This window comes from Eleutherodactylus coqui, chromosome 6 (assembly GCF_035609145.1).
Source record: "Eleutherodactylus coqui strain aEleCoq1 chromosome 6, aEleCoq1.hap1, whole genome shotgun sequence".
Taxonomy (NCBI): domain Eukaryota; kingdom Metazoa; phylum Chordata; class Amphibia; order Anura; family Eleutherodactylidae; genus Eleutherodactylus; species Eleutherodactylus coqui.
In genome coordinates this window covers 26,959,126-26,975,178 of record NC_089842.1, presented here as the reverse complement: position 1 = coordinate 26,975,178, position 16,053 = coordinate 26,959,126, and the positions used below count along the sequence as shown (strand labels likewise).

Here is a 16,053-nt window from a genome sequence, read left to right as displayed (position 1 = left end):
ATCATGGCCGCCTAGTGGGACAAAGCAAAACTCGTACCGACGAGCGTTGTTGGCAATATGGCTGTCTGAAACCATCATTAGGCTGATAGTGGTATTGATGTCAGGCTGCTACCGTGAAAGCCCCTTTTCCCTCTCTTATATATTAGGATCTTTATGTTGCTATTTCTACGTGTAAAACTGCTGCAATTTGTGGCTTTGTGGTGTAAGTGAAGAGAAAGAAGGACAGCAAGAAACCAACAAGAAATCAGTTCCTGTTTATTGTCTGAGTGATATTTTATTGGATCAAGTATCAAGACAAGTAATCATTCATTTGCAACCAGAGGAAATCATGAGATTTATGCCCGGATTTATAGCTGGTTCCTACTGAATGTCGCTTATTGACAGAAATGTGGTGAGTGAAGGATATCATCTACTGCAGAACTTGGACGCCTCTTCATTTAGAGCCCTAACCAAAGAAAAGAAGTCAAACATAAAGGCCAAAACTGCCATCATGACTCATCTCATTATGCAAAAACTGCACATGGCCAGTAGAGGGCGACTCTACCTACAAACCCCTGAATATTAGTATCATTAAAGGGGCATTCCAGGACTTTTACTATCAATGAGCTATTCTTAGGATAGGTCATCAATAGTTGATCAGTGTTGGTCTGCCTGCTGGTCTGGTGCTCAGTGTAGACGACTAGACAATCATCATTGGTAGACAGCTTCACTGCCTTCTATTACATTTCTGACTTCTTATTGCATTCCGAGCCAGAAGTGTAATAGAGGCATTTTGCCATCTGTTGTATTTCTGGCCCTGACCACTGATGACAATGTCCGTCCCAATTAGCTGATCACTGGGGATCCCAAGTAGCAACAATAGCAAGAATAGATCATCAATAGTAGAAGTCCTAATATTTTATATTAGAACCCACCAGAAGCAAAGACCAGTTAGGATTAGATATTAACCCTTTACAATCCAATTTTGGATTCTGGGTTTTCTAGGGGGCTTTCTCTTTCTGCCATTTTACAATGGCGCCATCTACTGGCTAGAGCCAGTACTGCAGTATGTGACATGCCGAATGTCTTCCTACATCAGAGCTGTACAGCCTTCAATCAGAATGTTGGAAGAAGTCAGACTGTGGATTGAAAAGGGTTAAGGTCCTTTCCACATGTCCTATTAAATGGGTTGTACTAAGATTGCAAGTTATCCCCTATCCTATCGATTGGGGATAACTTGTTGATTGGTGGGAATCTGACCGCTGAGACCCCCTCCAGTGTCCTGTTCTGCATGTCACTGGGGAGGTCGTTTCTCCCCCCACAATGATGTCAACAAAAAGGGAGCATTGGCCAAGCATGCTCGATCAGCACTCCTTTTATTTTAATGAGGCTGATGGAAATACCCAAGAATGTGCCACTTGGGTATCACTGCAGCCCTATGGAAAGTGAATGGAGTGCTAGTGTGCTTGTGCGACTAGCGCTCCATTTAGTCTCCTCACTGCAGGGGTTGCAGTAATTCCATAGTGTGGAGAACAGGGGACATAGTACCAGCATTGTAGGGGTCTCAGCGGTGAGACCCCCATGATCAGCAAGTTACAGTATATGGCTAGGGAGTAACTTGCAATCTTGGTACAACCTCTTTAAAAAATTTGGACATTGAAAAGGGGGCTATTGCTTAGAATCTATTTGTCAAACTAGGCAGTTTCTGAAAAGAATATCTTGGGCTTTAGTGGACTCAACATGCAGTTCATAGTTGTCCATTAATTTGTTTGAGCACCATGCAGTACTACAGTTCTCCAGCAGAGGTCACTGTACAGGAAATGAAGAACTACAGAAAGTTCTACCAGCTGATCGCTGGGAGTTAGAGCATTGATGGATCATTACTGGACTGGCTTTATTCTACACCATTCAACTATAATAGCTAAGACAATACTACTAAAATTACGTGATCATCGTCGATCTTGAGGACTTACTTGAAAAGGAAGTGCAGGACAAAGTTTTCGAGGGATACATCTTCCATTGTATCTGACTAATTCCATGTTCTCACATACGCAGGCTGGTACACATTCCTTATCACATCTACTGTCAGGGAAGCAAAATGCCTTGCATGGAGCACAATCCATCCACTTGGTGTCTTTAGGACAAGACTTAACTATAATAACAATGGTGGGAAAGATAGGGTTAAATAGTGACAAGTGAGAAACTGAAGTACCAGGAGTGGAAAGCACCATCACTTCTACGGCTCTTAAATCCATCATCGTGCATGTCCCAAATAGGATCCCCACAGCGCCACCTATTGGAAGTTTCTTGTGAAGGTGCATTTACATGAGAAAGTTGGACCGATATCACACTCATTCCTATGTGACTGCAATGTGTTTTACGAGAGAAAAGGATCGCATCACATCACGGTACAGGGGATTTTCATGCGTGTGTGAGAAACACATGTTGTTTCCATGAAAAAAATAAAAAATGTATTCATAGCACTCACAGGAAAATCGTATCCACACGCAAGTGCGATGCAATTTCTTTTACTCCCATAGGAATAAATGGCCAATTCTTTAACAGAATAGCCAGAAAATAGATCATGCTGCGAGTTCCATATCTTGCAGCATCGCTGTGAGAGAGAATTTGCCCGTTAATAGCTTCTTTTCACGTGTGATTTCATCTCGCATGCCAGAAATCACGCATGAAAATAACCCGTGTCAATGCATATAGAGTGGACTGAAAAGAGTCACGCCGCTGGTACACGGAACTTCAGGGGGACACAGCGCAGGAACAGGGAATCCGGGGAGTAGAACTCCCGTTTCTCTCACCTTTGACTCCCATAATGTAGTATACGGGGCTCAAAGATCATGACCGCTTCCCTTTAACTTAGGCTTAATTCACACGAGCATATATACGCGGCTATTTAGCTGCGTATATACACATCGGGCAATAATCACGACCATCTGAAGCATTGGTTTCCAATATATTCATTCAGGTGAGCGATTTTTAGCCACGTAAAAAAATTACGCCCGGAAAAATAGAACATCGGCAACCAAAAACGGCGAGCGATTTTATACAGTGCGTGAAAAGATAGGTCTTGCCCTATCTTTTGCCGAGATACACTGGAGGCTCCCATAGACTTCTATGGGAGATGAGAAAAAAGGAGGGGGTGGGGAGTTTAGCTGCATTCAATGCTGGGAAAAAAAGGCAGCTGCTCTATTGAAGCATTGGTAGTAGAGATGAGCGAACGTACTCGTTTAGGGCAATTACTCGATCAAGCATCGTTTTTTCGAGTAACTGCCTACTCGGGCGAAAAGATTCGGGGGCACCGGGGGGCGGCGTGGTGGAGTGGGGGGTAGCAGTGGGGGAGCTCTCTCTCCCCTTCCCCCCCACACACTCCCCTCTACAACCCCCTGCTCACCCCCGGCGCCCCCCGAATCTTTTCGCCGGATTAGGCAGTTACTCGAAAAAAGTGATGCTCGATCGAGTAATTGCCCAAAACGAGTACGTTCACTCATCTCTAATTAGTAGTCATTCTGAGGATTTCTGCTGATTGAGGGATTTCTGCGCTGCAGCGTATATTTTTGCTCATTTGCCGCAGCCGCCTGTGTGAATGGATGAGAAAACGCTAATTAAGATCGGGACTTGATCGCGGCATTTTTTCTTGGTTTTTGGCCGCGGTGCTGAAAACAGTGTGAAAACAGATATGCTGGTGTGACGGAGGCCTTAGTGTGATAGTCAGATGCGATTACTACTAGAGGTTGTGTAGACGGATGACTTAATATCCTGAAGTTTAGATAGAAAAATGATATAAATGTTGATGTGTCAGAGGAGGAGCGCCTGAAGAAGACCGTTTATTCTGCACATGAGAGATATTAATGTTTATTACAGGACATTACTGATTGTCATTAGAGATGGGCGAGCATACTCATCTGAGCTTGATGCTCGTTCGTGTATTAGGGTGCTCGAGATGCTCGTTACTAGAGGCGAGCACCACGCGGTACTCGTCTCGATTAAACGAGCACTGACCATTGAATTCAATGGAGTCGGCAATACAGCTGGCTCCATTGAAAGCAATGGGCTGCCGGCGATCTCAGGATGAATTTTCGGGAAGGGCTTAAAAATATAAGCCCTTACCTGAAAATCATCCTAAAATGTGTAAAAAAATATATATATATATATGTCAGCATAAAGATCATTCTCCTCTGCCACAGCTGTAACAGCTGTGGCAGAGAAGAACGATGTTAGCCCATTGAATTCAATGGAACCGGCAATACAGCCGGCTCAATTGAAAGCAATGGGCTGCCGGCGAGCGCGGGATGAATTTTCGGAAAGGGCTTAAAAATATAAGCCCTTACCTGAAAATCATCCTAAAATGTGTAAAAATAAAAAAAATGTATACTCACCTTTCCGCTGCAGCCGGAGTTCAGCCACGTCTAGCCGGCAGTTCTCCTGAACTGCTTTCTGTAGTATTCAGCAGGTGGGGATTTAAAATCCCCGCCTGCTGAATGGGCTGCCTCTGATCGGTCACAGCTCTCACCAATCAGAGGCAGCTCTCACTCACCCATTCATGAATTCATGAATAGGTAAGTGAGTGCTGCCTCTGATTGGCTCAGCGCAGGGACCAATCAGTGGCAGCTCTCAAAAACTACGGCATTTTATCATGATTTCACTTGGTGTTTTCGAACACATATTAAAGCGTTTGACAGCATTTTTAATGCACCCCATCACTGTGATGGGTGACGAGGTGCGTTAAAAAGCGCTAAAACACTCAAAAATAGAGCAGACAGCACTCGTCTGAGAGGCCCTTTTGAAATCAAGTTCAGCGTTCAGAACGTCACGCTAGTTGCGGTAAAGAGCGGTTAGTGTGAGAGCGGCCTTACACTAATGCTGGTAGTTCTACATAAGAACCCATGTAGTGATATGTGTTTGTTGCAACTGCAGTGACTATATCTGACCATTAGATGGAGCCATATCCATGGAGCTCTACGTAAGGTAACTGGCTTAACCCATTATCCCCTTAAGGACGCGGCCCTTTATTTTTTTCATTTTCACTTTCATAACTCCTTTATTTATCCATCGACGTCGCTGTATGAGGGCTTGTTTTTTGTGGGATGAGTTGTATTTTTCAGTGATTCTTTTTACTGTACCCTATAATGTACTGAAAAACTTTAAAAAAATCTAAATAGAGTGAAATGGGAAAAATACGAAATTCCACCATCCTTGAGTGCATCTTGTTTCTGCGGCCTACAACTGCAGCAAAAATGACATGATAACTATATTCTATGGGTCAGTATGATTACTACAATACCAAAATTATAGGTTTGTTTTTTTTTTTTTTGCTGTAGTACTTGTATTTTTTCAAAGATATTACATTTTTTTAATTATTTTCTGCCGCCATCTTCTGACAGCCATAACCTTTATATTTTACCGTCAACATAGCTATGTGATGTCTCATTTTGTGATGGACGTCCTGTAGTTTCCGTTGGTACCATTCTTGAATACATATGACTTTTTGATCGTTTTTTATTACATTTTTTCTTGAAGACAGGGTGACCAAAAAGGGCATTTTTGGCGTTCTTTCTTTCTTTTTTTTTCTGATGACGTTCACCGTGTGGGGTAAATAATGTGTTACTTTGATAGATCGGACTTTTACAGACGCAGCGATACCAAATATGTATTTTTGTTTTATTACTTACATCATTTTATTATAAAAATAGCAAAAGGTATTTTTTTTACTTTTATTACTTTTTATTTTTTTTAATAATTAGTAAAACTTTTTAAAACTTATTTTTAACTTTTTGAGTCCCCAGAGGAGACAACAACTCGCAATGCTTTTATCTCATATACCATGGCATTACATTATACCACGATCTGACAGGCAAACTATCAAGTCATGCCACAGACATGGCATGATAGGAACTCTGAAATGGCTGCCATGACAACCCGTGATCTCTTCACAGGGGACCATATGGGACCCCTGGCATCGGGCAGGGCAGTTAAATGTTACTGTCAAAATTGCGGCGATTAAAGGACTAACAGCTCTGATGAACGTCGTGGCTTATTGGAGCTGTTGCGGGCGGGTGCCGGCTGTAAGAAACAGCCAGCACCCGCATTGCATGTAGTGGGATTGACTCCTGATGTCTCTCAATACATACCCCGAATCTGCAGGACGTAACTGTATACCCTGTAGTGTTAAGGGGTTAAAAAACAAGAGCCATAAATATATGGTGCCTGGTATTGGGCTTTCTGCACAGAAAAAAAAAAACCTGCAATCTAGCAGAGGCAGGTCGGAGACAACTGAAGACCCACCGAAGACAGGAACGTCTTTTAACCCCTTAATGACGCGGGCATTTTTCTTTTTCCATTTTCGTTTTTTCCTCCCCCCTTTAAAAAAATCATAACTCCTTTATTTATCCATCCACGTCGCTGTATGAGGGCTTGTTTTTTGCTGGACGAGTTGTATTTTTCAATGGTGCTATTTAAAGTACCATATAATGTACTGAAAAACTTTTAAAAAATTCTAAGTGGAGTAAAATGAAAAAAAAATGACATTTTGCCATCTTTTAGTGCGTCTTGCTTCTACGGCGCACAAATGGCAACAAAAACAACATGATAACTTTATTCTATGAGTCGGTACGATTACTACGATGCCAAACTTGTATAGGTTTTTTTTTACTATACTCCTCTTTTTTTTTTTTAAAGACATAAAAATTTTTTCAATTATTTTCTGCGGTCATTTTGTGCGCGCAATAACTTTTTTATTTTTCCGTCGACGTAGTTGAGCAAGGTTTCATTTTTTGCGGGATGTCCTGTAGTTTCTGATAGTACCGTTTTGGAATACATACGACTTTTTGATCGCTTTTTATTGCGTTTTTTCTGGGAGACAGGGTAACTAAAAAAATGCATTTCTGGCGTTCATTTTTTTTTTCAGACGACGTTCACCGTGCGGGAAAAATTATGTGGTACTTTGATAGTTCGGACTTTTACGGACGCGGTGATACCAAATACATATTTTTAATTTATTATTTAGATTTTTTAATAATAGATATGGCAAAAGGGGGGTGATTTAAACTTTTACAACTTTTTTTTTTCAATTAAAAAAAAACTTTATTGATTTTTTTTTTTACTTTACTTTGAAGTCCCCCTGGGGGACTTTAAGATGCGATGCTTTGATCGCAACCTCTCTTCATACATGCCCCGACACTCCATGACGTACCGGTACATCATTGGTCGTTAAGGGTTAAAGGGGTTGTCTCGAGGAAGCAGTGAATTTTTTTTTTTGCCCAGTCCCCCTAATTAAGCATACATTACTAAGCCCCCCTGTAAATGACTTTTCTAGCTGGTTTGTACTTACAGTTCCAGCGTTTCAGCAACTTATAAAAATTTTCCCAAGATGGCCGGAATTTAGACGGATCCATGGCGACGGGGACGCTAGCAACGGAGCAGGTAAGTGAATAACTTCTGTATGGCTCATAATTAATGCACGATGTATATTACAAAGTGCATTAATATGGCCATACAGAAGTGCTGAACCCCACTTGATTTCACGAGACAACCCCTTTAAAGGGGCTAGAGAGGTGTTCCAATCTCAGCTTTCACGGACAAAATGGGAGAGGACGTCCATCTGTGTCCGACCACCGGCGTCAGCACAGAGCTGTCTGCAGAGCTATTATTGAAGTGAATGAGAGCTCCAGAAACAGCGCTGTGCTGAAGCGTTCAGCTCCTGCCGTCGTTACTGGCCGGATGGCCGGTAACTATAGCAGTGGTTTTCTGTCTCAGCTGCGAGTAAAATAATTTACTGTAAATAAATAGAATACTTTTTTGTAATATATTGGGGTCCAGGACAAAAGTTTCTGATCGCGGAAAAGAATCTGGAAGGATACAATTTAGGCTCTATTCACATCAGCGCTGCGGATTCCGTCATGGGAGGAGAAAAATGGAATTCCTTGCATGAATGAATGCGTCTCATAACTGAACTAAACTGTGCCACATGGAGCCCACTGACTATCATGAGGTTCGTGCTCCTGGCCGGCATTTTTACCAGATTAAAAAAGGCCCGCATACATGACTTTTTTGTCCGGCGCTCAATGCCAGATCTGCATTAGATGCTCTGAGAGGACTCTCCGATACAGATGTGAATATCTGTCTGCAACGACTAACAAACTCTAAGTCAGGGGTCTCTAGTCCACATTGGCATTTTGAGACCACATTGGAAGAAGAAGAGTTGTTTTGGGCCACACATCAAATAGACAAGCCCTAACAAAACAAGTCGAAATTCTGCACATGATTTTGGCCAAATCCGTGTAAAAGTCATGTATTTTACCACAATTTTTAGAGGGAGAATTTGCACAAGTGAAAATTCCGCCATGTGAACAAACCCTTAGGGCTCAATTGGTGCCCACCTGAGACACTGAGGCAGACAGCACTGAACTAATGACTTTTAAGTTAATGTAGCTGGGGTCCATATTGTTCTATTATAACCTATATTCTATCATTGTTTCCTTTAATAAAGTAGCGCCTATTACGAGTGAGACTCATGGCTCTATTAGTGACATCCTATCCAAAACTTGTTAAAGGGCCACTCTGGGGATTTTTTTCATTTTGTATGCAGCTATCCCTGCAGTATATGTGACTAAGCTAGTATTACCTTGGTTAGTTATTTCTTTCTGAAACTTTGGACCTGTTTTTGCTCAGATGGTCATGTGATCTCAATTCTGGCCAGTTCAGATTTGTTTGTGGTTGTGGATTCATTTTCTAGTCAGATTCTCAGTCTGTTTGATGCTATTACATGATCTCTAGAGTAGAAACTGCTTAGAGGGGGATACAGGCACTCCTATCACAGTTACTAATCACACAGTTATCATAGAGGAGATCACGACTCCTTCTCCTGACTGCATATTTATGGGCTGTGAATATAGAAGGTAATGATAATTAAAGTGTCCGCCCAACAAGCGAAAATGATAACTAATGCTTTGCTAATGCATCATGGGATTGATGTGAAAGGGAAAGCCAAAGTATCACCATCAAGATGATCATCAGACAGGAGACTGCACTGCATAGAAGTGGGTGGAATACACAGAGGAAACCTCTAGAGTGTGACAGCCAATCAGGTGAAGGGGCAGGCATGGAAAATGTGTTTTAGCTTGAGTGAGCCCATTAAATAATGGTTAAAAGTAATAATCAGAAAAAATATTGATCTTCTTAACTGATAATCCACTAATCATAAGAAAACATCTTACCAAAGGGGAAAGCCGATGGACACGCCAACTCATAGATGCATATCCCAAAATACATCAGAAAGCTTTCCCTACATACACATCCCCTCCGGCACGTTTTTAGGCATTTTTGTCCAGGAACCGAGCAATAATCAGAGCATTCCGAGCAGAATTTCCACACCATGTTCTGTGGACAATTTCCGACTTAAAAAAAAAGAGAAGATGCTCATAAAAGAAGCCAAATCCCATAAAACTCGTTGTGGAGCCTCATAGGGTTCTAATGACATTACTTACACTCCAGCGGGATATAAGGGCACTGAGAACGCGGAATGCAAGCACCATTATGGAGGACATAGTCATCTATCTGACATCTGCAGCCTCTGCGACAACTAGATGAACACTTCTTTCCTGCGACAGGACATTCCGACCAGCAGCCTGTACAGTGTGATACTCGTGCTTCAGGTGGACAGATTATGATGGGGTAGGCGGCTGGTGGTGAAAAACAAAAGCTACATTGAAAGGCTCTTTCCAACTCTATAACTAGACTTTTACTGCTCCAATGCATCTAGGCTGTAAGATGAAGCGAGAGAAGAAATGGAGAGTAGAGCGGTACCTATGGATATTGTAGAGTCAGGGTGCGTTCCCACATATCAGGTATCAACTTGCAGCTGCTATTACACATAGCCGTGGTTGCCAATGAAAGAGCAATCTTGCTGATAAGGTTGCCAATATATTGCGGCTATAGGCAGCTGTGGCCATGCCACCTCTTACCTACAATATGGAACATGTTATGTGGAAATGTGCCCTCTTCCAGATAAATCTACACATGAGGCCTCTTTAAAATCCATAGGTACCTCCCTAAGTAAATTGTAGAAGTTGGTAATGTTAATTTATGGGCAATGTTCCTTTAACCTCTAAATTTTGGACCAACAATTTTTTGGATTTCATCTGCACATTTCAAGACCAAAACTTTTTTTATTTTTCCATCGACATGGCCATTTGAGGGCCTGTTTTTTGCATGACGAGCTGTAGTTTTTATTGGCCCAATTTTTGTGGGTGCATATAATTTATGGTAAAACCTTTATATATTTTTTGTAGGGCAGTTTTTCTGCGGTTTGGTACGATAACGACCATACCAAAATTATATATGTTTTTAGGTTTTTTTTACTTTTGAACAAACCTCTGTGAGGGCATGTTTTTTGCATGATAAGCTGTACTTTTTATTAGTACAGGTTTTGGGTATGAAGAACTTTTTGATTTCTTTTATTACCGTATACACTGGCGTATAAGACGACTTTTGAACCCCCAAAAATCTGCTCTGAAGTCGGGGGTCATCTTATACGCCGGTAATACAAAAAAAGAAAGTGTCAAAGAAAAAAAAATCATTACTCACCTCCCCCGGCGTTCTGCGGCGCTGCTGCAGGCTGTCGCTCCCTCCTGGTCCCTGGCAGAGCATTGCTTTCTGGACGCAGGGCTTGAAATCCCCGCCTCCAGAAAGCTAATACTGTGATTAGCTAACACACGCCGTCAGCCAATCACAGCCATTCAATGACATCATTGAATGGCTGTGATTGGCTGAAGGCACGTGTGTTTTCTGGAGGCGGGGATTTCAAGCCCTGCGTCCAGAAAGCAATGCTCTGCCAGGGACCAGGAGGGAGCGACATCCTGCAGCAGCGCCGCAGAACGCCGGGGGTGGTGAGTAATGATTTTTTTTTTTTACTCCGCTGTATTCCCGGCGTATAAGGTGACAGTTTGGGGGTCGTCTTATACGCCCCGTCGCCTTATACGCCGGTATATACGGTACATTTTTTGGGAGGCAAAATGATCAAAAAAAGCATTTTGGATTTTTTTTTTTGCTTTGTTTTTGTGTTTGCCATGCAGGATAAAAAAGAGTGTTCATCTTATTGTATGGGTCATTACAGATATGACAGTACCAAACATGTGGGTTTTAAATTTGTAAACCTTTTTTTGAAAAAAATAGGGTTGAAGGTTTTTTATTTTTATTTCTGTTTTACCTTTTTTCATGGCTCTGCCATGCTATGATGGCATTGATCATAGAAACTCTTCAGACCCTTTAATTTTTTGCAATTTATTATGTTGCGGCCTTGTGCAAATGAGAAAAATCAATGACATTCAGCTGAGACCTGCCCCTGAGCCAATCAGAGGCAGCACTCACTCACCCATTCATGAATTCATGAATGGGTGTGAGTGAGATCTGCCTCTGATTGGTCAGGCTGTGACCAATCAGAGGCAGCTCATTCAGCAGGCGGGGATTTTAAATCCCTGGCTGCTGAATACTACTCACAGCTGTTCAGAGCAGTTCAGGAGGACTGCAGCCGGCCGCGCTGAACTCCGTCTGCCGGGACAAGGAGAGTATATATATATTTTTTATTTTTACACATTTCTGGATGAATTGCAGGGAAGGGCTTATATATTTAAGCCCTTCCCGACAATTCATCCCGCGATCGCCGGCAGCCCATTGCTTTCAATGGAGCTGGCTATATTGCCGGCTCCATTGAATTCAATGGGCTAACATCGTTCTGACGGGACAAGGTGAGTATATATTTGTTTTATTTTTACACATTTCTGGATGAATTGCAGGGAAGGGCTTATATATTTAAGCCCTTCCCGACAATTCATCCCGCGATCGCCGGCAGCCCATTGCTTTCTATGGAGCCGGCTGTATTGCCGGCTCCATTGAATTCAATGGGCTAACATCGTTCTTCTCTGCCACAGCTGTTACAGCTGTGGCAGAGGAGAACGATCTTTACGCTGACAGTGCGGGGGGGGGGGGGGTGTCTCACTCTTGCCACTATTGTGGCTTAATAGTGGGACCTGGGAACTTGAGATGCAGCCCAACATGTAGTCCCTCGCCTGCCCTATCCGTTGCTGTGTCGTTCCCATCACTTTCTTGAATTGCCCCGATTTTCACAAATGGAAACCTTAGCGAGCATCGGCGATATACAAAAATGCTCGAGTCGCCCATTGACTTCAATGGGGTTCGTTACTCGAAACGAACCCTCGAGCATCGTGAAAAGTTTGTCTCGAGTAACGAGCACCCGAGCATTTTGGTGCTCGCTTATCTCTATTAATTATATGACAATATCTACACAAGCCACTAATAAGAATGATTCTGTCTATTTAGAGACATTTGTAGATACATAAATGGAAGGTGACATGTTCTTTAGGCCCCACAAAGTAACATGACCCTTTTGTGTCCCCACATATAGAATGAATACCCTAAATATAATTGAAAAGACATAACAAATAATACATAACCCTGCTGTTACCATGCAGAGCGGCACAGGTTCCCGCGGTCAGTGCGCGCCATGCCGGCGTCGGCTCCGGCGACTTGGAGCGGCAGGTGTGCGGCGGCGGGGGCGTGTCCGCTCGTAGGGTGCCGCCCACACTCATCCACCTTTCTTATGCAGCAGTGGGAGAGCTGGCTCCTCCCACTCTCCGCCCATGGGGCAGAGTCTTTCGTTCATAAGGCTGGCAGTGACCTGAGCTCACTGCCAGTTATTGGTTCTGTTTGCATCTAGTCAGCCTGTCTTAGTCTATGCTAGTTGCTAGTCAGTCTCCTTATAGTTGCCTGTCAGTTTCCACCTCCAGCCTTACTCTGCTTGTAAGTTCTGTTGGTCTGTTCTACCTGCCTCTTCTGTCGGCACCCTGTCCCCTGTTAGTAGTTCCATCTAGGTAGTCGCCAGGTCCCTAGCCAGCCCAGGGACCGCCGTCCAGTTGTCTGCCTGGGGTTAGCCAGGGCCGAGGCAAGTAGGCAGGGACAGTGGGGTGTGGGAAGATCAGGGCACCCCACCTGGCGCTCGGGGGGTCAGAGTGCCTTAACACCTGCTCCCTATAATAAGTGGAAAGTGGGCAGAGTAGTGATGTCAATAAACACCTGTGGCTCTTAGGTGAAGTAGCGGTGTCATAAAGACTATGCTGTGTGGGTGGAGCAGTAATGTCAATGAAAGTCTGTGGCTCCTGGATGAAGCAGGGCTCTCAAAGAAACTCAGTGGTCTGTGGGTAGAGCAGAGCTGTCAATGAATGCTAACAGCTCTAAAGTGAAGTAACAATTTATATTTACCTATGAACTGTATAATGTAAGCAGTGCACCTAAATAAATAAACTCCAAAGAATACATAAAAGGTCATAACAATAAAGTGCTGCACAAATGGAGAAAATGTATCAATTAAGTAGAGAGCAAGTGGACTCACCATCTGTAGTGGGGCATTCGGCAGCAGGGATGCAGCTGTCATTATATATTTTGTACCCCGGATTCAAGCACCTACAGCCCTCTTCACATCCAGCTTGACAGTGAGTATCTTTTTTTTGACAATAAGCACTACAGTCTGAGCAGCTGGACCATTTTGCTTCAGAAGGGCAGGTAACTGCAAGTGACAGAGAAATAAGTGGATCAGTAGAAACAAAGTAATCATTAAAGTCAGACTCATAAATTCTGAAGTTAAGGCAGATTTTCTGTAATAAATACATTGTGCTTGGTCTTACATCGAATAGTTCTGAGATGGACACAAGGGAGACCTGTAAAAGAAAAGACATTTTATTGATAGATATGAAATAGATAGATAGATAAATAGATATATATGAGATAGATAGATATGTGATAGATAGATATGAGATAGATAGATAGATAGATAGATAGATAGATAGATAGATAGATAGATAGATAGATAGATAGATAGATAGGAGATAGATAGATAGATATATATGAGATAGATAGATAGGAGATAGATAGATAGATAGATATATATATGAGATAGATAGATAGATAGATATGAGATAGATAGATAGATAGATAGATAGATAGATAGATAGATAGATAGATAGATATTAGATAGATAGATATGAGATAGATAGATAGATAGATAGGAGATAGATAGATAGATAGATAGAGAGATAGATAGATAGAGAGATAGATAGAGAGATAGATAGAGAGATAGATAGAGAGATAGATAGAGAGATAGATAGATAGATAGATATGAGAGACTGATAGGTAAATAGATAATATAGAAGTATATAGAATACATTCCCTCCTACCAAAAATAATAAGGCAAATAAAGATTTTCCAATCCATCATTCCGGTTTTCTACAAAATATAAAAATATAATATTTAAAGGGGAAGCAGCATATAATTAGTACATCCAGTATTACTATAATTACCAGATACATCATCAGCGTGATTATGCCTTCTACTCTCCGGTATTAGATGTTTATCTGTCTCTATCACATGAAGACACTTTTCCTTCACATAATCTCTGCTGGAGACATTAGTTGGGTCTCCATCTGGGGTTTTTGTGTCAGTGTGCTTCACTGGTAAAGCTGCACAGCCCAATACCGCGGCGAATGGCGGTAAAGCCAAAACGGCTTTTGACACCAATAAAAAAGCAGATAAAAAATGCTGCAAAACTGCAATAAAAACATGGGAAAAGCACAGAAAAAACACCACATGGAGCCCAGCCTCAGAGAAGGACATTCTAGATCATTCCTTATACATTTAGATTATTTTCCTGTCTTTGTTTTAAAATAGAAAGTTAAAATATGAATAAAAGTATGAGAAAACTAAATGTGAATGAGGACCATCGTGTTCCAGATTTCGGTGCCCCAAGATGGTGTTCATTGACCGAGAGGAAACAAAGAAATAACAGTATAAAAATGTGTTTGGAATACCTGACTTCTGGATATTATAAAGCTGTACATTTCAGCGGCTCATCCATATACTTACTAGTTATCGACCGTCTGCCCTGCTTTACTGTGCTGATAGGACAGATATGCTAGGAGTAGATGCGACTTACCTCCAGTAGCTCTCTGGCTGACATTGGAGCTCCTGACATCTCAATGGGAGTTAATCCATGACAAATTGTTACTGATTGCAGGTCACTGTGCCTCCTGTTACATTCTGTATTGTGTGTCAGATCCAATTATTTCAACCTTCCACCTCACCTCACAATGAGACATTCATCATCTCACTTATTCTAAAACCTTAAAGGGGCTCTGTCATTAGAAAAAAAAATAAAAAAATCAATACTTACCTATTACCTGCTAGGCAGTAAACGCTATGTCACTAGTGATGTAGCGTACACTTACCTGCAGGTAGTAGAAAGAAGAGGATCTGGCCGGCTGGAGGTGAGGTGAACTGGAGGACTGGATTAGCCAGGAGAAGATTGTCGAGGAGAAGAAGCAGTAAGAAGACTGACTGGGGAGGAATAGGTAAGGCCGCCTGCAGACGGGCAGAAATCCCGCAGCGGGATTTCCGCCGCTGGAAGCCTGCATAGGATTGTGTTAAACATGCGCAATCCTATGCAGACTGCCATGGTTTGGCCGCGCAAAATCTCGCGCGGCAAACTAACCACAGCATGCTCTATTTCTGTGCGGGGCTCTGCGAAACGTCACTCACCTGCCGCCGGCTCCGGTCTGCACATGCGCCGGTTGCCCAGCTGCCGGCATATGAAAGATCCGGGGCGCGGGTGAGTACGTGCTGCTCTCGGCAGGAGCTCAGGTCGGGTCCCTTTGCCAGATCCGACCCGGCTTTCTGCAGGCGGCCTAAGTATTGCTTTTTTTCCTGACAGAACCCCTTTAAAGGAATTTAACGAGCGAGAAACTTAAGATGAATCTGCACCTTTAAACCTCATGTTATACGTCCAACTTTTTGAGCTATTCATTTTATAATATATCTTTATAGCTCCTCTGATACAGAGCTCTAAATTCCCTCCACAGATATACAGTGGGGGGAAGTTCCGGCTGACACCACAAGGGAAAGCTCAGCATATGCAGAGATTTACTGCAAACACTAGGGGGAGCAACCTGTATACAAACATATACAGCCACCACTAGGGGGAGCTCACTGTATACAAGA

General features: G+C 42.5%; 2 long non-coding RNA genes across 2 annotated transcripts; both read right to left on the bottom strand.

Moving 5' to 3' along the window:
• Nucleotides 1–347: 347 nt before the first annotated feature.
• Nucleotides 348–9,345, bottom strand: LOC136572022 (uncharacterized). The gene is made up of 3 exons (XR_010785741.1): nt 9,207–9,345; nt 1,953–2,131; nt 348–445 (listed from the first exon to the last, which is right to left on the bottom strand). It is a non-coding gene; the product is annotated as an uncharacterized lncRNA (long non-coding RNA).
• A 4,187-nt stretch (nt 9,346–13,532) lies between these two features.
• On the bottom strand, nt 13,533–14,291 carry LOC136631524 (uncharacterized). Its single transcript, XR_010793045.1, has 3 exons — nt 14,238–14,291; nt 13,689–13,721; nt 13,533–13,570 (listed from the first exon to the last, which is right to left on the bottom strand). It is a non-coding gene; the product is annotated as an uncharacterized lncRNA (long non-coding RNA).
• Between the last annotated feature and the right edge of the window lie 1,762 nt (nt 14,292–16,053).